Source organism: Ananas comosus, unplaced genomic scaffold (assembly GCF_001540865.1).
Source record: "Ananas comosus cultivar F153 unplaced genomic scaffold, ASM154086v1, whole genome shotgun sequence".
Lineage (NCBI taxonomy): Eukaryota > Viridiplantae > Streptophyta > Magnoliopsida > Poales > Bromeliaceae > Ananas > Ananas comosus.
The window spans coordinates 1-20,495 of record NW_017893531.1 but is presented as its reverse complement, the minus strand read 5'-3'; positions in this window follow the sequence as shown (position 1 = coordinate 20,495).

Genomic DNA, 20,495 nt, shown 5'->3' with positions numbered 1-20,495 from the left:
CCGGTCTCTCAGACAGAGACCGGTTCCCGAGAGCTGTCCTTCCAGGACTTAGCCGATTTTTCGGCTGTCACATTTCATACGCGTTCGGGGACCGGTCTCTCCCACCAGGGACCGGTCCCCGAGAGCTCAAAAGCTGCAGTTTGCAGAATTTGATTCTTTAGCTCTCGAAAACCTTCCGTAACTCACTTTTGATCATTTTAACACCTTCGGACTTTCCGAAGTGTACCGTCCTCGCACTTTGGCCAATTTGACTAAAGTTCGATATTTATTTTCCGAATTTTCGGTATATTACACAATTATTGCTTTTACTTTTATTTAGTACATCATGAGCCTAGTGGTGTAATTCGCCGAGGCTGGCGGCTTACCCACTGGGAACTATTGTTAATAGTTCTCACGCCCTTTTATTGTTGTTTTTATAGAGCCATCTACAGGAGAGGCTAGGGATCGTGGCAAGGGAGTCGCGTCTACCTAGACATTGCTAGGGGCATGCTAGTTGATCACCTTGCTACTCGGGCTACTGCCGAGGGTGATGTCCAGTGTATAGAGTGACTACCATTGTACCTACTTTTTGTATACCCCGTGATGTATATTTACTGTTGGGCCAGATGTTACGGTTGGAATACCTTCTTGGTTGTTGAGATTTTGGATTGTTTACTCCTTGTTCTATCTTTGATAGTATTAGCGACTTATACTTTGCTCTGATATTAGGATAGGATTTTGCTATATTACTCTCCTATCGACGTGTTTCTTGTAGACGCCTTATATACTGTAGGTGTATGGCAGGTCTGTGCACGTACCGGATATGCTTCCGCTGGTACCCGGGCATGACAGTCGTAGTAGACCTAGCAAACTTTAGGCTGGTTGGACTATAAGAATAGGCTCGTGAGAGACGAGGTCTAGTTGAGGTTATTGTTAGCGAAAGTAATTGAATTGGATAATTTATAAACTCCGAATGGTAGGAGTTTGATCGGAATGTGCAATTACTAACTTTGCAGAGGGCCACGTTGGCGGCCGACAACGTGACATCGGAAGTTAGTACGCGTTACATTTCATTGCTTTCGCTTGGTTAGTTGGCTTATACCTGAAGTAAAAGGTAAATAGTTTATTAGTCTATTTTTGTTTTGTGCTGCAGCTTAAGATGCCTGTGACTCGTTTGAGGACCGCCGAGGCCGCTGAGGCGGCTGATGCAGAAGAAGTGGAGACCTCTGCTACCTCCGAGTCCAGTGAGGTCCGGGAGTTGCGGGATCAGCTCGCGGTATTGACGGATCTAGTGACACAGTAGGCTGCGGCAGCGCGACAGCAGATGGATGCCGCGCGTCGACAGGAGGACAGAATGAAAAGGTTAGAGGATTTACTACTGCGGCAAACGACCGACAGAGAGATTCCTGATCCTATACCTACAGCGCCAGACAGGGATGCGACAGTGAGAGCACAGTCACCAGTACCAAATACACCCCCAGTAGCTCCGAGGGTAGAGCTTAGACAGGAGACCGTAGTACCACCACCAGTACCTGCGACTACGACAGGGACAGTGTTGCCGGAGATGGTAGGGACTGAGGAGCGAGAGCGGATGATGGAGCAACTGAATGAATTTCGTCGTTGCAATCCTCGTATCTTTGACGAGGAGAAAGCAGATCATTGGGTGGTCGAGAAATGGCTAATGCATATGGAGAAGTTATTCTATGATACTTTCGTTGAGGAGCGATATCGAGTTTGGTTCGCGACGCACCATCTTGATGACGAGGCTTATAGGTGGTGGGTGGATATCCGTGAGGATCCCCGTGCTGATTTGTTCGCTATCACTTGGACAAGGTTCAAGGAATTATTGTTGACTACCTATTTTCCTCAGAGTGTAAAGAGGCAAGTGGAATGGGATTTGAGAAATCTGAGGCAGGGGGACAGGACAGTAGCTGAGTATGAGCGAGAGTTCTCCCGATTGCTGCATTGTGTTCCTTTTGTGGTCAGAGATGATGAAGGCAAGGCTCGAATTTTTGAGGCAGGTTTGCGACCTGCGATTTTCAGATTAGTCCAGGCGTCAAACCTTTCCACTTACAGGGAAGTGGTGAGCCGGGCACTGATTGTTGAGAAGAGAGCAGAGATTATAAAGGAAAGAGATGTGATAGATCGAAGTAAAGAAAAAAGGCCAACAGTTGAGAGCAGTGGTCAGCAATCCTTCAGGAGACCACCAAAGTATCTGAGGGGCCAGTCGGGCCAGTCGGGCCAGTCAAGAGGTCGAGAGTCATCAGCACGCCGTGGAGCACCCGAGCGTCGTCCACAGTCGCGTTGTGTTATCTGTGGTGGGCCTCACTTTCCACCACAGTGTCCACAACGTGGGGGCAAGTGCTTTCTTTGCGGTCAGGAGGGCCACTTTCGCTCAGAGTGCCTGAGAGGTTCTTTTCCTGCACCCTCGTCAGCATCAGCACCTGCATCTTCAGCTCCGAGCCAGAGGACCGCGACAGCACCCTCTCAGCATAGACGATCATCAGGACAACGGCAGTCTGAGAGTCCTCGGCAGGGTTCAAGTGGGCGTATGTATGCCGCCCAGACTGAGGAGGCCGCAGCAGCAGAGGAGGTCGTAGCAGGTATTATTATGCTTTATGATATTCGTGCTCGTGCATTATTTGATACCGTTGCTTCGCATTCTTTTATTGATCGGCAGTTCGCCGAGTTGCATAGCATTCAGGTAGTACCTACTTTGCATCTGGGACGAGTGATCGTGGCCGACCATACCCTAGATGTTCGTGAGTTTTGCCCTCGCTGCCCAGTTCGGGTAGGCGACGCCCAGTTCGGGTAGGCGACTGGATTATGCCAGTGGATCTTTTGGCACTACACAAACTGGGGGAGTTTGATGTAGTATTGGGTATGGATTGGTTGACTCAGTATTATGCCACTATTGATTGCACGAACAGAACGGTGACCTTTAGGGAACCGGGTCAGCCAGAGTTTGTTTATAAGGGGTGTCAGAGTTCATTGTTCGCAATGACTATTAGCTTTTCGCGAGCACGGCAATTGATTCGGAGGGGTTGTGTAGCCTATTTGGCTAGTATTTCTGTGAACAATGGAGAAGCCGTCAAGATTAATGATATCCCGATTGTGCGAGAATTTGAAGATGTGTTTCCAGCTGAGTTGCCGGGTATGCCACCTGATAGGGAAGTTGAGTTTGTGATAGATCTTGTCCCTGAAACTACCCCAATCTCAAAAGCACCTTATAGAATGGCGCGCGCTGAGTTGAAAGAGTTGAAGGCACAATTGCAAGATTTATTGGATAAGGGTTTCATTCGACCGAGTGTGTCACCCTGGGGAGCACCGGTATTGTTTGTTAAGAAGAAGGATGGATCTCTGCGATTGTGTGTGGATTACCGAGAAATCAACAAAGTCACAATCAAAAATAAATATCCATTACCCAAAATCGATGATTTATTCGATCAGCTGCAAGGATCGAAAGTATACTCTAAGATTGATTTACAGTCCGGTTATCATCAGCTTAAGATTAAGCCTGAAGAGGTTTTCAAGACCGCTTTTCGGACGCGTTATGGGCATTATGAATTTACAGTCATGCCATTTGGATTGACAAATGCCCCAGCAGCCTTTATGGATTTAATGAACCGTGTCTTTAAGCCCTATCTGGACAGATTCGTGGTCGTGTTCATTGACGATATCTTGATATATTCTCGAAGTGATGAGGAGCATGAAAACCATTTAAGAGTGGTGTTACAAGTCCTTCGAAAAAAGAAATTATTTGCAAAACTAAAGAAATGCGAATTTTGGCTTCGAGAAGTAGCATTTCTGGGTCATGTCATTTCAGAGGTTGGGATAGCTGTGGATCCAAAGAAGATTGAAGCGATTCAAGATTGGCCTAGGCCGACCAGTGTCACAGAAATTCGGAGTTTCTTTGGATTGGCAGGATACTATCGAAGGTTTGTAGAAGGATTTGCAAAGATGTCTACCCCGCTCACCCGACTGACACATAAAGGAGCTAAATTCCTGTGGAATGAAACCTGCGAAAGAAGCTTTCAAGAGCTAAAGGAACGATTGACCACCGCCCCGATTCTAGCACTACCTGTTACTGGGGTAGATTATGTGATTTACAGCGATGCGTCGCTGAATGGATTAGGGTGTGTTCTAATGCAAAATGGCAGAGTAATTGCTTATGCATCTCGCCAATTAAAGAAGTATGAAAAGAACTACCCTACATATGATCTAGAGTTGGCTGCTGTAGTTTTTGCTTTGAAGCTTTGGCGCCACTACCTCTACGGCGAGCGTTGTGAAGTTTACACCGATCATAAAAGCTTAAAGTATCTGTTTACTCAGAAGGAATTAAACTTGAGACAACGTAGATGGTTGGAGTTGCTCAAGGATTATGATTTGACTATTCTTTATCACCCAGGAAAAGCTAATGTTGTAGCAGATGCTTTAAGCCGAAAATCGACAGAAAATTTGGCGATGTCGATAACTATACAACCCCTGTTGGTAAAGGAAATGGAGCAATTGAATTTGGAAGTAGTAACTCCTGATACGCCTTGGAGACTTATGTCATTGGTAGTGCAACCTACCATGATCGATCGAATTAAAGAAAAGCAAACTCAGGACGAATTCCTGCAAAAGATTCGAGCAAAGATCATTGCTGATCCTGTTAGCGATTTTCGAGTGGATGATCAGGGATTGTTAAAATTCGGTGATAGAATTTGTGTGCCTGCCAATCCAGATATTAAAGAAGAGATTTTAACAGAAGCACATCGGGCACCGTATGCTTTACACCCTGGGAGTACGAAAATGTATAAAGATTTGAAGCTGACTTACTGGTGGCCTGGAATGAAAAAGGAAGTTGCAGATTTTGTGTCCAGATGCTTAACCTGTCAGCAGGTTAAGGCTGAACATCGACTTCCTACAGGAAAACTTCAAAGCTTACCCATACCAGTGTGGAAGTGGGAGCGGATCACTATGGATTTTATTATTGGATTACCTCACTCACAAACAGGTCACGATGCCATTTAGGTAATTGTGGATAGATTGACAAAATCTGCCCACTTTATTCCAATTCATACAGTTTGGTCAGGGGAAAGACTCGCACAAGTATACCTAGATGAAATTGTGCGATTACATGGAGTACCAGCCTCTATTGTTTCTGATCGAGACACCCGATTTGTTTCACATTTTTTGAGGAGTCTACAAGAGGCTTTGGGTACTCGATTAGATTTCAGTACTGCTTTCCACCCCCAGAGTGATGGACAGTCTGAGCGAACCATCCAGACCCTTGAGGATATGTTACGGGCCTGTGTGATTGATTACCAGAGCAGTTGGCCACAGTTCCTACCGATGGCGGAATTTGCTTATAACAATAATTATCAAGCAAGCATTCAGATGGCACCTTTTGAAGCCCTTTATAATAGAAAGTGCAGATCACCACTTCATTAGAGTAAAGTGGGGGAGAAAGTAGTGTTGGGTCCAGATGTGTTACAGGAGGCCGAAGCTAAAGTTCGACTTGCACGAGAACGTCTACTGACAGCTCAAAGTCGACAAAGAAGCTATGCGGATAAACGTCGGCGAGAATTGGAATTTCAAGTTGGCGATCATGTATTCCTAAAGGTTTCACCGGTGAAAGGAGTTAAGAGATTTGGTATTCGAGGGAAATTAAGTCCTCGATTTATTGGGCCCTACGAGGTGTTGGAACAGATAGGCCCCGTAGCGTATCGGCTTGCTTTACCGCCGAACCTGTCAGGAGTGCATAATGTGTTTCATGTATCTACACTTCAAAAGTATGTTTTTGATCCAACTCACATATTTGAGAGTACTACAGTGGATTTACAAGAAGATTTGAGCTTCGAAGAGCATCCAGTGAGGATACTAGCTCGAGAAGTAAAACAGCTTCGAAACTGCGAGATACCGTATGTGAAGATCTTTTGGAGCAATCACGATGAACGAGAAGCCACTTGGGAACTGGAGAGTGCAATGCAAGAGCATTATCCCTATCTGTTCTCGATGGAATCGTGAGGTAAGTGTTTACAAGTTTCGCGGACGAAACTTCTTTTTAGGAGGGGTGAATGTAATACTCCGAACTTTTGCAAATTGCGAAGTTCGAGTGTGAGGAGGGATATGTGGATCTATCCTACATGTTCTAAAAGACTTGGACAAGTTTTTGGACAAATTAGAGGATGATTGGATAGCTAGAAGAAAGAAAGTGCATTGTTGTAGCATTATCTCTGAATTTTGCACTGTGTACCGGTACAGGCATTATGCTGTACCGGTACAGCAAGCAGCAGCTGCAGCAGGTGCGTGGCAGCAAGGTTCTTTTGGTCTTTTTGCTTCCTGTTCTTATCCCTTAAGCCCAGCACGACCACAGGAGCTCAGTAAGGGTTGCTGGAGCTCAGAGGGGTGTTCTTCCACCATCCTTTCTCTCTCTTACTAGGGTTTTTCTCTCTCTACGAAGAAATTGGCGATTTCGCTTATTTTCGTCGCCTCTCTCGTTCTTCGCCGTTTGCAGGTGTCGTTGAGCCTTCATGGACGTGTGAGAGAGTGTTTTGGAAGGCTTTTCGCAGCCCTGAACCAGTAGTTTGCTGGTTGGAAGCCTGAGAAGGTAATCGGCTCAATTTCTTCCTTATCGACGTTATATTGGTCGATTTAAGTATTGATTTCAGGTTTTTACTTCCAGCTGTGTTAGACAGAGATTTCAGCAGCTAGAGCTAAGTTAATTGGCTGTGAATTAACCATCTTAGACTAGGGTTAAATTGCTTTAAAGCTTAAAATGGATAATTAGTGAAGTATGACTCTAATTCGAAGCTATACGCGGATTATTGGGAGTTGAATGATGCAGTTTGAACTTGTTTCTTCGCAGCAGGTTCTTGACCACTTGGGCATTGTGGTGACCAGGGGGGACTAGGTTTGGGAAGGCTGTTCCCAACTAGGGTAAGCTAAAATTTCTATGAGGAAACTGAGAATTGCAAGCATCCGACCTAAGCATCCTATTAAGTAACTTGACGATCTTGATGTCTTTTTGTGCATTTGGTTCGGCAGCAAGAGTGCTACATCGACTCTTGGAGTAACTTCAGCTGATTGGTGAAAGCTCTGAAGACTCAACTTGAAGTATTGAGCTAGCTCGAAGCAGCGAATTAAAGTTATCAACATTGTACTGACGTGTAAATTGGAGTCAAAATTGATATTAAATAATCCGTTCGACGCGATTTTGATGCTTTGTTTTTTCAGCAGATCCAAGACTGTTTGAGCTGATTGGAGCTTCGGTTGGAACTGTTTTTTGAACTGTACTGATGGGGGTTTCCTAACCAAGAGCAAGTGAACTCCCTATGTTCTATATGTACTATAGAAAATTTGGGTTTTGTAAGATGCGCTTTGTTGCGACTATCGTGATTGAATAATGCATTTGGCATTTTGCCAAACGATATTTGGAGTATTGTTTGGACATTGTAACCTCTTATGAAGTAAAGATGAAAGTAGAGAGACTACGATGCATAAAAGTATTTATGGATCATGTCTAATATGCTGGTAAGAAGTGACTGTATGAAACAAGTGTAGGATGCACTTATAAGGTAGAGAAACAATGACATGTCTCTCTGAATCGGTAAAGTAGAGAAACTATGACATGGCTTATGATAAGTGTTGGCAGTGCCATAATGTTGAGGACAGATTAATAATGCCTATGTGTTAGCAGTTACTTTTACATGTTTACAAACCCTAGTGATAGCTAGTTTTTATTACTATTTATGTATGAAAGTTCCGTCAGAGATGAGGGAAGGAACATGGCAAATGAAATATTGGGATAATTGAGAACATGTGGACAGGGATACGCTTGCTTGCCATTGTGCTCATTCGCACACGGCTTGTGAAGGGTCGCTGCTGCAAGCGCCAGGCACTCCGAAGTTGGCCTACGCGACAGTTGCTCGCGAAGTGTGGGATTAGGTGCGGAAGTGATTGCCGTGGGGAGTGTATACTCCAAAGGGGCCCATTAGGCGCGGGGCGCAAAGCGGGACTACTGGGTAGGTCTGATAAATGAAGAAAGGAAAATCTAATATGACCTTGTGACAGAATGAAATGCTTCCTGTCTACAGTAGGTATTTACATATTCATGCATAGTGTTCATCGTTAGTATTCATTACTGCAGAGATTTTGATTACACTGCTCCATCACGTGTTATGACATGTGCATACTATGAGCATATATGCAGTTATTGCCTTTTTACTTTCATTTAGTAAGTCATGAGCTAAGTGTGTAATTCCCGCCGAGGCTGGCGGTTACCCTCTGGGTAACTATTGTTATAGTGTCGTCACGCCCTTTTATTGTTGTTTTTACAGACCATCGTACAGGAGAGGCTAGGGATCGTGGGCCAGGGAGTCGCGTCTAGCTAGACATTGCTAGGGGCATGCTAGTTGATCCACCTTGCTACTGCAGGCTACTGCGAGGTGATGTCCAGTGTTATAGAGTGACACCATTGTACCTACTTTTTGTAGACCCGTGATCATATAGTTTACTGTTCGGCAGATGTTTACGGTTGGGATACCTTCTTGGTTTGTTGAGATTTTGGATTTTGTTTGACTCCCTTGTTCTAATCTTTGATAGTAATCTAGGCATTATACTATTGTCTGTATTCAGGATAGGATTTGTGCTATATTACTCTCCTTCTGACCTGTTTCTGTTGTAGACGCCTGTATATATTGGTAAGCATGTATGCGCGGGTCTTGTTGCACGTAACCAGGATATGCTTCGCTGGTACCGCGGGCGGTGACATGCGCGATAGCCCCTCACTGAGGCGCGCCGGTCGAGCGCTGCTCGAGAAGAAACTGGGGGGGCGACGGCGCTCTGGGCGACGTCCACGCTGGTGCTCGCGGTGTAAGGGCCTGAATCTCCCCTAGAAGCTGCGCCCTGCTGTAGCAGAATCCTCCAGGCACTTCATCCCGACTCCTGTCGGCGCGCCGCCTCCAGTCTGCTGTCAGGCCGCTTCCGCCTGCTAAAGTGACTAAGTCGGTGAGGGCCGCATGCTGGCCCTTAACTCTCGGGACCCTCGCCGGGATCGGGAGGTAGCGGGGCAGGTCTCGACCTTCCAAGTTACCAATATCCGCCCCGGCAGATGGGACGGTCTTGTATCGTCACTATAACATCACAAAAGCGTAAGTTAGTACCCACGCTATCGTATCCCGCTCAAGGCAGATAATACCCCAAATCATACAAAAGTAAGAAGTGTGCTTCACACTAACTCCGATGTTACGTTGTCGGCCGCCAACGTAACCCTCCGCGAAGTTAGAAGCCGATACACTCGATTCAAACTCTACTTTTTAGAGTTAATCAAGGTACAATCATGATCTTTTCACTCACAAGTCAAATAGACCTCGTTCTCACGGCCTATTTTCTATAGTCCCAACCGGCTAAAGGTTTGCTAAATGTCCACTAAAGACTCAACCCTAGGCTTCTGGTACCCTAACTAATCTGTCACGCCCCGGGGCCCCATCGGAAGCCCGCCGACGCGTGGCCCAGACCTCCCGTATGTCTAAAACATACAAGGCGTCAAGAAAAATGATAAAAGAAACATAACGAAGCGATAAATAAAGCAACAAAAGAGAATTCTAGAAGTATCCAGAGCAAAGTATATCTATAAGCTACAATAAGGGAAATTGAACATAAAGGCTAAAATCCACTATGTAAAAACATAAAGTGAATCAAAAGGAGTCCCAAAACATGGAGCTAAACAAGGTACATGGTGGTCTCTCTATACATGGTCAAAACTCTTCTCACAAAAAAAAGAGAGTAACACCTAGGAGCAAAAGCGAGCTCGTATCATCAAGTTAGGCAACACCCTTGCACGATCCCCGTGGCTCCGTCGGCTGCGAAGGCTCTGAAAAGGAACATAAGAAAGAAAGGGCGCGTGAGAACTATTAAATAAATAGTCCCAGTGGCAATTACTGACTTCAGTGAATGTGCCCACTAAGCCGAGAAGCTACAAAAAGGGGGGGTCGTAAACAAGTAGGGAAGAGCGATATGTACAATAGGTAATGAACATGAATACTTGCTCCCAAAGATATCTCTACTTAGCATCGATTTTAGCATAAGTAAGAACTATTTACCAGAATACGAGCGAATATGCACATTATAAAAGTCCCACAATGGTAATAGTAACCATGTCAGTTTACTATTCTAATCAATGTCCCACATGTCATGATGAATGCTCAAAATCAAATCTGAAGAGACCCGTCTGAAGGCTGTCTGGCAACTGAGCTACCCGTAGGCTTCTGGGCCCGTGCCAAAACCTAATGGCCCCGGGTAGTCAAACATCCCCCATCTACGATGAGCCTACGCCCCACGACAATCTACTTCGGCCCAATCCCGCACGCGAATATGTATCGCAGATGGCTATCTCCGGAGTGGGCTTGTAAGGACGCGACCCTCCACAGATGTCGAATGAGCACATGGCAAGTAACATAGATCCGTCTCAAGTACCAAGTCCTCATGATCTAACACATGAATTCATGGTCACATATCTCAATGCCTATCTCTAAGTCAATCAGTGTCTAAAACATGGAAGTAATAGAATATCAACTGGACTACTCACTATGTCTCCATTATAGCAGTTTCATAGTTACTAAGTCAAGTGGCCCCTTTATGACACTTTATTATTAAGTCCAATCATAATGTAGGTTTACATTACACAATTATGAGTTAACTTAAAATAGAGACATGATTCCTATTCTAATCTCTCGAACACTTCTAACCTGCATGAAATTACCCAGTATGCTCTACATCATAAGATGAATTTAATCTTATCATAGCATATGCATTTTAAGTGTTCTAATTCACATAAATCTATCTAGCATAGATTTGCATTCAAAAAAGACTTTTACGATAAGTAAGGAAGCATAGAGTCATTTTGCCCGGTTTTTATGAAGTCAAACCCACCGAAAGACGAACTCTTCGTTTCAGTCGAACGATGTCCACCTAGTCTCCTAAAGCCACCCAAAAGATGTAGCGAACAAGAGTTACCACAAACGAAACAAACATCGAAAAGCTCAATTTTTAATCATCTAAGGCGTAAAGGGCTTAATCACCTCTTGTGTAGAAATCTCTTCTCCAAGCTTCCAAATACGAGCAACGAACTGTATATCCGAAAATTGGAAAATAAGATTTCGAACTTTTAGTCAAATTGAACCAAAGTGCGAGGACGAACACTTCGGAAAGTCCGAAGGTGTTGAAATGATTAAAGCGAGTTACGGGAGGTTTTCGAGAGCTATAGAGATCAAAATAATGCACTCAGCATTTTGAGCTCTCGGGGACCGTCCCCTGGTGGGAGAGACCGGTCCCGACGCGTATGAATTGAGACACGCCCGAAAAATCGGCTAAGTCCTGAGAAACCAGCTCTTCGGGAACCGGTCCCTGCCCATGAGAACCCGTCCCCCGAGAGACAGGTCCCCCCAAAGACGAGACCGGTTGCCCTGCGCCGGAGCAGCTCTGGCTTGCGTGGGGAGACCTTCGGGAACCGGTCCCTGAAGGAAGGACCGGTCCCCGGCTGCGCGAACTGCCGCAGTGTCGGGCGGTAATGGAGATAAAAGCCTGAGGACTGTATCTGCCGAAAATGCATGATGTGGGTCATGTTTTACGGGCTGAGAGAGCCTCTCCCCTCTCATCTACTCCCTCACACCCCAAACTCATCCCTTCTCCCTCTCTTCTCTAAGAAGACAAGAAGGAGAAAGAAGAAGACAAGGAAAGAGGGAAAAAGGAGAGAAAAAGGAGAAGAAGAAGAGGAAGTGAAAAAACTCCCTCTCCCTCATCCTCTACTTGGAAAAGGAGAGCTTACAAGTAAGCTTTTGAAACCTAATTATGGTTAGAACCTAATTTAGGGTTTGATTAAGCTTAAATGGGGTTTTATGGACCATTTGAGTATTTACAAGCTTGTCTTTTTGCTTCCTTTTGAGATCAGACCATAGAAATGGTGAAGCTTGAGGCTGAAGCTTCATCACCTCTCATGGGAACTAATAGGCTTTTGATTGTCTAAAGATGGTTTCTAATGGACTTTTAGAGTAAATGAAACTATTTTGCTTCTCTTTGAGAATCAAACCCTAGGTTTGATATATGTATTGAGTAGGGCACCAAATTAGGGCTTTTGGCCTCATAGGGAATTTCTAAGTGCAATTGACCCTCTAGAAAACTAATTGGGGGTAATTCCGCGCGTTGGGCGCTCGGAATAGCAATTGCGAAAAGTATGTAAAGTTATGGCCAATATAAGCCTAATTTGCTTCGTTATGCCGCAACTAGTGGAACGGGTGTCTAAAAATCCCAAGAAATCGTCGGAGCACCTAAGAGACCTACCAGGTGGTGTGCTTCTCAACTCATTGAACTTCTCTCTATGCCTATGTGGTCAATTCATTTGAGCAATGTATATATATTGTTGCATGCATTTTAAGGTAAAGTAAATGATGAAAAAATGTACATTGATGCATGATGTGTAGTACAACTTGCATAATATGATGAATGAGAATATGTAAACGTCGAATAACCCTATGTGTATTGCTGAGAGAAAAGTGAGCACCCAAAGTGAGCAAAAGAATGAGTGACACAATGACATAGATCGAGTGGCATTCCGATAAAAGTTACCGTGAAATGACACTAGAGATAGTGGTGAGGTAAAGACCAATGTAATATAAAGAAATAGATTAAATGACACATGCGTAAAGTCTAAGTAACTGTGGGACGGTAAAGAACACTGAAGTGCTCAGAGGTACCGCCCAAAAATAAAGAATTTGGTAAACGATATGTGTTCGCATGAGTTTGCAACAAAGTGATGAAAGAACACCGTAGAGCTAGTGGTAAAGTCAAGATGAACTTATAAATCCTGTTGAGTTACAGGAGTATGATCGATATTGCCTCAGTTCGTGCTCGAGGCGGTTCCGCTCCCCCCTCCGGACGAGCGCCCGGAGTTATGCATCAGCGGGATTGGAGTAAAAACGAAGGATGGTCCGTAGCGGTGAGTTCCTTTGCGATGATGGACTTAATTGTGAAGGCAAGTTAATATGGCGAAACCCTCGGTTATGCCTTGAAATTAAAGAACAAAGAGCAAAGAACAAAGTGCAAAGAACAAAAACAGAAGAACAGAGAGTAAAAGTGAAAAGAACAAAAGAATTTGCATAATCTGTATTTAGTTTAATGTTGAGCATCTCCTTGCTTTATTGTTCAGCATATTAAGCAATCATGTATAGGATGGGTGTACTAATGCGCTATGTCTTTCTATGGTATGCCTGAGTTACTCCTAGTGGGAGAAAGTCGTGATGTTGAAGGCCGGAACTCCACTGGGAAACTTTTGGTTGTAGTCTTACCCCACTTATTCACAGAACGGGCCGACGCGAGGCCGGCGAGCGACCAAGGGAAGGTTACGGCGCCTTAGTCAGAGCCGACCAAAGTGTGGGTTTCATTTTGTAGTAAGTACCCTATGATCATCCTTTTGTATTGGATGGACTGTGATAAAGTAAAGATGTAAAGCCGTATTTTGAGGTAATGTGATGTAGAATAAATGATGCAATGTGAATGTATAAGAATCATGAATGTAAATGGACTGCGAAATGGTATGATGATCAAAAATGAATCATAGACTTATGTGAATGTAGTTTTATCGTTCTTGTCACTACATGGCTATGCTTACCTCGGTGTAAGGCCGGTTGTGTATGTTCCGCTAAGTGCTTTTCCTAATTAACGAAAAATGTAACTGTGATGAGCCTTGGGCGGATAGGGGAAACTCTGTCCGTTCGGCGTCTGTGTTGCGTGCTCGGGTCCGAGGCCTAATTGCAGCATCCGGTCTCGGGGCGTGACAAGAACCCTTCCAACAATCCTAGGAGAAAGGTTCTAAACCAAGTCAATGGGTCCAAAGCCCTCAAAAACAAAATCCTCAAAAGTACAATAAATCCAAATCTAGGGTTTCATCTAGTGGTAAAGATCCAAAATTAAGATCTAGAGAAGGAAGCTAGTCATTATCCTCAAGATATGCTCTAAACCGGAAGCTCAAAGATACCTCAACGATGGGGGGGGGGGAAGAATTGATCCTCACAGAAGGCTGCCAAGTCCAAGCTCCAAGTCTCCAATGGGAGAAATAAGGGAGAGGAAGGTGCCTCCAACCTCTAGCCTTGCTCTCCTTCTCCTCATCTCTTCTCCTTTTCTTCCTCTTCTCCCTTTTTCTTCTCTTTCTAGAGAGTGTGAGAGAGTAAGAAGTGAGGGAAAGAGAGAGAGAAAATGGCCTAAAAGCCCTCTAATGTAACAAAATCCACTTAGGCCCCTCAAGAATCAAAATAGTGCACTGCCCGGGTCTGGGCAGTTTTCGCCCAGAGGGACCGGTCTCTCCTAGCTGGGACCGGTCCCTCAGGACCCTCCCGCAAAAACCTGCTCTCGGAAACCGGTCTCTCACTGCCAGGGATCGGTTGCCTCAAGTCTGCCGCAACACTGTTCCGGGGGGATCGGTCTCTCCCACCAGCGACTGGTCCCCGAGAGTAAAAACTCTCAGGACTTAGCCAAAATCCAGAATTTCAAACTTTTAGGTCGGAATACCATCTACGACCCTCTGCCATGTGTGGAAAAGCTCGGAATCCAATTCAAGCACTCCAACCTCGCAATTTGCACAGGTCCAGTGTGTTACATGGCCGCTACATTTTGTAAGTTGAACAATTATTTTGTTAAGCGCCGTGATAAAGGTGAGACATACTCTACAGTATTGGCTCCAGAACAGGAGGCGTTAATTAAAAGTTGTATGATAATCACAAGAGGACACCGTGTGGATCGTTTCAGAGTAAACGAGTTTCAAATTACTACCCAAAATGGACAATTTGAGGTGGTTCTTGACGGGAGAAGCTCGACTTGTTCATGCCATGAGTTTGAGCTCACTAGGTTGCCATGCTCACATCTTCTAGCTATATGCTGTAATGGTCAAATGAACATTGACTACCACAGTCTGTGTTCTGAATGGTATACATGTGAAAATTACCGTCGTGCTTACTTCCCGCAATTTCACCCTGTCCCAGACAAAAGAAGCTGGCCACGCCCTCAAGGACCACCGCTGGCACCACTACCTATAAGGAGAAAGAAAGGCCGTCCGAGATCAACTCGTATTCGAAATGCCATGGACGAGAGAGAAGGAATGCGAAGAACTATGTGCACTATTTGTAAACAACAGGGACATTATAGGACTTCATGTCCAAATAATCAAAATAGAACAAATGAAGGCCGTAGACAGCTTTAGGTTGCTGACTTATGTTTGACTATCTACAGTATTTTTATTTCTAGATTTATCTTTTAACGTTCAATTAATAGTCACTAATTTGTATATTTTATTTTGCAGATGGACTATCACGAGGATCCCGGGCCAGTTGATCTATCAGTTCTATCAGACCAGGATAGGCATCGGTCGAGTTACGTGCAATCAGAGGTATGTTAAGTTATGCATTTACAAAAAAGTTTGTAATTTAAATACTTAAAAGGAGAATTTGCTAAAAAGTGAATAAACTTTACAGTGGTACGCGCCAGTTCAGTTTACGGAGCATGGCCGTAAACTAAACACATGGACAGTCAAGCATCCGGGAGTGATAGAGCACTTACGACATGCTGGCTTTTTCTGCGTCTCCCGCCTCAGACGAGTACAGCTAGATCAAGCTCTATTAGGGGCGTTGATAGAGCGATGGAGGCGCGAGACGCAGACATTCCATCTACATCACGGAGAGATGACAGTTATGCTACGTGACGTGGCCATTATAGCTGGACTACGAGTCTCCGGGGAGCCTGTTATAGGACGTGTTTCATTTGATTTGTTGCATACATGTGAGCTCCTTCTTAGGATACAGCCAAACAATGTCATCGCCGACCAGATCCGCTTGGAGTGGCTGTTTCAGCATTTCTGGCATATTCCTTTGGATGCTCCGGCGGCCATGGTTGCAGCATCTGCACGAGTATACATTTTATTTCAAATTGGATGCAGTTTGTTTCCTAACCCTACTGGATATCGCGTTCACCTCAAGTGGCTACCGCTACTTGAGGATTTTGACTTCTGCAGAGGCCTAGCTTGGGGCGCAGCTACCTTAGCCCATCTCTATCGGGCATTAGAGAATGCCTCTATGAAGGGAAAGGCCGAGTGTTGTGCCTTTGGTACACTACTGCAGGTAAAATCACTATAACTTAGTTCTTTTTACTAATAACTTATAACTTATAACTTAGTTTCTTTTACTAATTTTATAGTTAACTTTTTTTGTTATTAGATATGGGCATGGGACCATATACATATTGGACGTCCCGATCGAGTTGCAGCTCCACCGGATCTCCATGATTGTCCATTGGGTTGTCGATATGCTATTTATTTAAAATATAATATAATAAAATAATAAATATTAATATTGTATTGATATATTATAAAATAATTTAATATACTATTAATCACTTCTGCAGGTGGAACATGGGATTGCGATTTCGTGGAAATGTCAAGGCGATTGACATTGAGTTTTATCGCGATAAGCTAGATCAGTATAGAGAGTCACAAGTACGTATAGATTTCATGAATTAAATACACGCATATACATTCTAAAATTTTACATTCATTTTTTTTAATACACTTGTACAGGTTACATGGATGCCCTATACGGAGGATGTTTTGATTGGTCTTCCTGCATTTTGTCTTGAGGGCTCTACAATCTGGCGTTCGAGAACTAGTTTGATATGTTTTCATATTGTCGAGCTACATTTACCTGATAGAGTTCTGCGTCAGTTTGGATTGCTGCAGCATATACCGGAGGCCGTAGAAGCTATACAGAGGATCACCTCGCAAGGTAAATCAGGCGAGGACTTGGCAGCATTTCATCCTCTATATATTCAGCGTTGGCCAGATTGTCTGGAGCATATTGCGGAGCAGACTCCTTTCGTCGATCCAGATCCGATACGAGCTAGCTCTGTATACATGCAGTGGTATTGGGGAATTACACGGAGGTAGATTTCTCGTCCTGTACAGCGGCCTCCACTTACTTTTCTACCGCGTGGGAATGTCGAGCGACGATTGGTAAGATTATTTTTATTTTATAGTTTATTTTAATATAAGGATATTCATTATATATAATCATGTATGTTTATACAGGTGTATGCTATGCGGCATGCTGTTAGCAGTATCGGTCATTTGATGGATGATCCTCCGGAGCCCACTAGATTGATGGATGCTCTAGCACATGTGAGGTGGATCTCGAGAGTGTGTTAGAGAGCCTTCCGACATTACCCGTGACAGGGCATTCGGATGTTTCTTCTCTGACTTTTGGTGCTTACGATGATATTCCCTCCACCTCCACACCTGCATATGATTTCGGTGATATTCCCTCCACCTCCTCGCTTGCATATGATTTCGGTGATATTCCCTCCACCTCGATGCCTGCGTATGATTTTCCATCGACATACATCCCAATTCATCCATCTGATGTCCCTTCGACTTCTGATGTCCCTTTGGCATCCATCCCTCCATTGATATTCCATCTACGTCAGAGGTATTATATTTTGATATTCATTCACGTCTATCCATCTTTCTGACGTTCCATCCACGTTGCAGGTTCGTCGCGATGATGTTGTATATCGACGTAGGCGACGACGACAGGGTCATATTGAGATGCAGGAAGGGATACCACCATTAGTTGTTGAGCAAGGGATGGAGCCGATTATCGAGGGCATCGCAATCGAGCATATTGATCAGATGCATGTCATTTAGCCCGTGCAGCCTGAGATAGAGCATGACATACATATTCGAGGACGGAGTCGAGGACGCGGCCGTGGACGCGGACGTGGACGTGGCAGGGGACGAGGGCGAGAGCATAGGAGGGGGATGGAGGGGACTTAATGATGTTTTTTATCATTTTTGAGATTCTTATGTATATTTGATATTTCAGATCTTTCTACATTGATTTTTTATAGTATTATCTAAATTTATTCACATTGAAATGTGTTGATATTGGTATAGCTCATTTTATATGCTTAAAGTGTGGTTGAAGTTGGTATTGTAACACACTGGACCTTTGCAAATTGCGAGGTTCGAGTGATTGGATGTGTTTCGAGCTTTTCCACACTTGGTGGAGGGTCGTAGAATGTTTTCCGACCTAATAAGTTCGAAAACCTGAGTTCTGGCCGAGTCTTGAGAGTTTTTACTCTCGGGGACCGGTCCTTGATAGGAGAGACCGGTCCCCCAGTGTGCAGTGTTGCGGCAGCCTTGGGGCAACCGGTCCTTGGTGGGCGAGACCGGCCCCCGAGCGCGTCCACGCGAGGAGAGACCGGTCCCGAGTGGGGAGAGACCGGTTCCTGAACGTGGATTTTCTGGGGGCAGGCCGAGAGACCGGTCCCATGTCGGGGAGATTGGTCCCTCAGCCCGAAATCTGCCCAGACCGGGCTTTGCACAGGATGCAAAGTTGAGGGGTTTTTCTGGATTTTGTTACACTAGATGGCCTATATGGCCACTCCACTCTCCCTTCTCCTCATTTCTCTCCTCACACCCTCTCCACACCTTTGTTAGAGAGAGAAGAAGGAGAAGAAGAAGAAGGAGAAGAAGAGGAGGAGGATCTAGCTTGGACTTGGAGCATTTCTTTGCCTCTTTTTCTCTTCCCACCTTGTTGGTGCTTGAAGGCTTGGACTTGGAACTTGCAAGAGAGGAGATCTTCACCCTTGGAGCTTGGATTGGAGCTTCTAAGGAGGTTAGTTGCTCATCTCCTTCCTCTAGACTTCGATTTGTTGGTTTTTAGGAGATGAAATCCTAGAATGGGTTTTAGGGTTGATTTTGGAGCTTTTTGATCTAGGGCTTTTGAGGCTCAATTACTTGGTTTAAAATCTTCCTTTGGGTTGGATTGGAAGGATTCTAGCTCTCTTTTGGAATTTGAGAGAGATTTTCTACTTCCTAGGTGAGTTTTTGCCCTTTTCTGGTGATTGTTAATGTTTGAGCCTAGAGTTGCTCGTAACGCTTGTGTATCTCTTTGCTCATTACTTTTAGAGTATTTTAAGACTCGTGAACAACTCCGTTCGGCGAAACGAAGGACGCCGCAACGGTTCGGTGGGTTTGACCTAGCCTGGCATATGAAAAATTCTCATATCCTATATTTTATGCTTGTAGAGTAAAAATTCATGCATTTCCATGATAAATGTATTTATCGTGAATTTTAGGATGCTTAACATGCCTATATTATGTGTAAGAAATTTCGGGCCCCTATATAGTAGAGGGCTACCTTGTGGGACTTGTACATGATTGGCATCCTATTGAGACTTGGAATCATATTTCCTATTGTGAAAATGAGCATTACCTTCATGCATTTTAAACTATTCCTACTTGAGACTTAAAGGATCTTAGTGAGCCATAAAGAGGCATATGACAAGATTGACATATGAGATTGTGAGCTAATGTCATAAAGCGGCATTGAGCTCGGGTTGTGTGTGAACCTAGTGGATAGGGCCATTGACAGAATTGGAACATGTTTGTACATGAATGTCTAGTGTCTAGGGGCACTAGACCTAGTGAATGATGGAGTATCATTGTGCCTGAGTTAGTCATTGAGATGTCGTGGCTATACATGTTAGAGACATGATGATTGGGTACTTGAGACGATTGTTGCGTTGCTTGCCATTTGTGCTCATTCGACATGCTTGCGTGCGGTCGCTCCGTACAAGCGACACTCGGACCTGGCCTACGCGGACTTCTTTGTCGTGCGGGGTATCGGGCACCTACAGGTCGGGAAGCGATGGACTCATTCCATAGAGTGGGAATGCTGGGAGCTCCACCGACTGTAATATAACGAAATTCGGAAAATCCATATCGACTTTAGTCAAATTGACAAAGTGCGAGGATTGGTACTTCGGAAAGTCGAAGGTGTTTAAAATGATTAAAAGCGATTAGGGGTTTTTCGGAGCTAAAGATCATTCTGCAAACTGCAGTGTTTTCAGCTCTCGGGGGACGGTCCCTAGTGGGAGGAGCCGGTCCGAAGGGTGCAGATAGAGACAGCGAAAAATCGGCTAAGTCTGGAAGGACGCTCTGGGAACCGGTCTCGTGTCTAGGACCGGGTCCCCCAGAGACCGGGTCCCAGGGAGGGCGATGATTGCGCGGCAGCTCGGCTGACGCAGGGTGGACCTTCGGGACCGGTCCCTGTCAGGAGCAGGGTTCTGCCTCGAAAATGCCCGAGCACAGGCTGTGTGAATGTGAAAGTTGGGGGTTTAGCTGCAATTTACAAAACCAAGTGCTATGTGTTGCAGGGCAAATGAGAATATTTCTTCATTTCTCACCCTTCACACTCTTTCTCTCCCTACTCTCTCATTGGAAGACAAAAGGAGAAGAAGAGAAACAAGAAAGAAGAAAGAAGGAGAAGAAGTGAAGAAGAAGATAAGGAGCAAAGGAGGCTTCATATTTTCCTCTCTAGGCAAGAAACGGAGAAGCTAGAGGTAAGCTTTGCCTTCATGTTCTTAATTCAACTTAGGGTTTGGATTAGATGAATGATTTATTGGAACCTTTGGATTTCTTATCTCTCTTT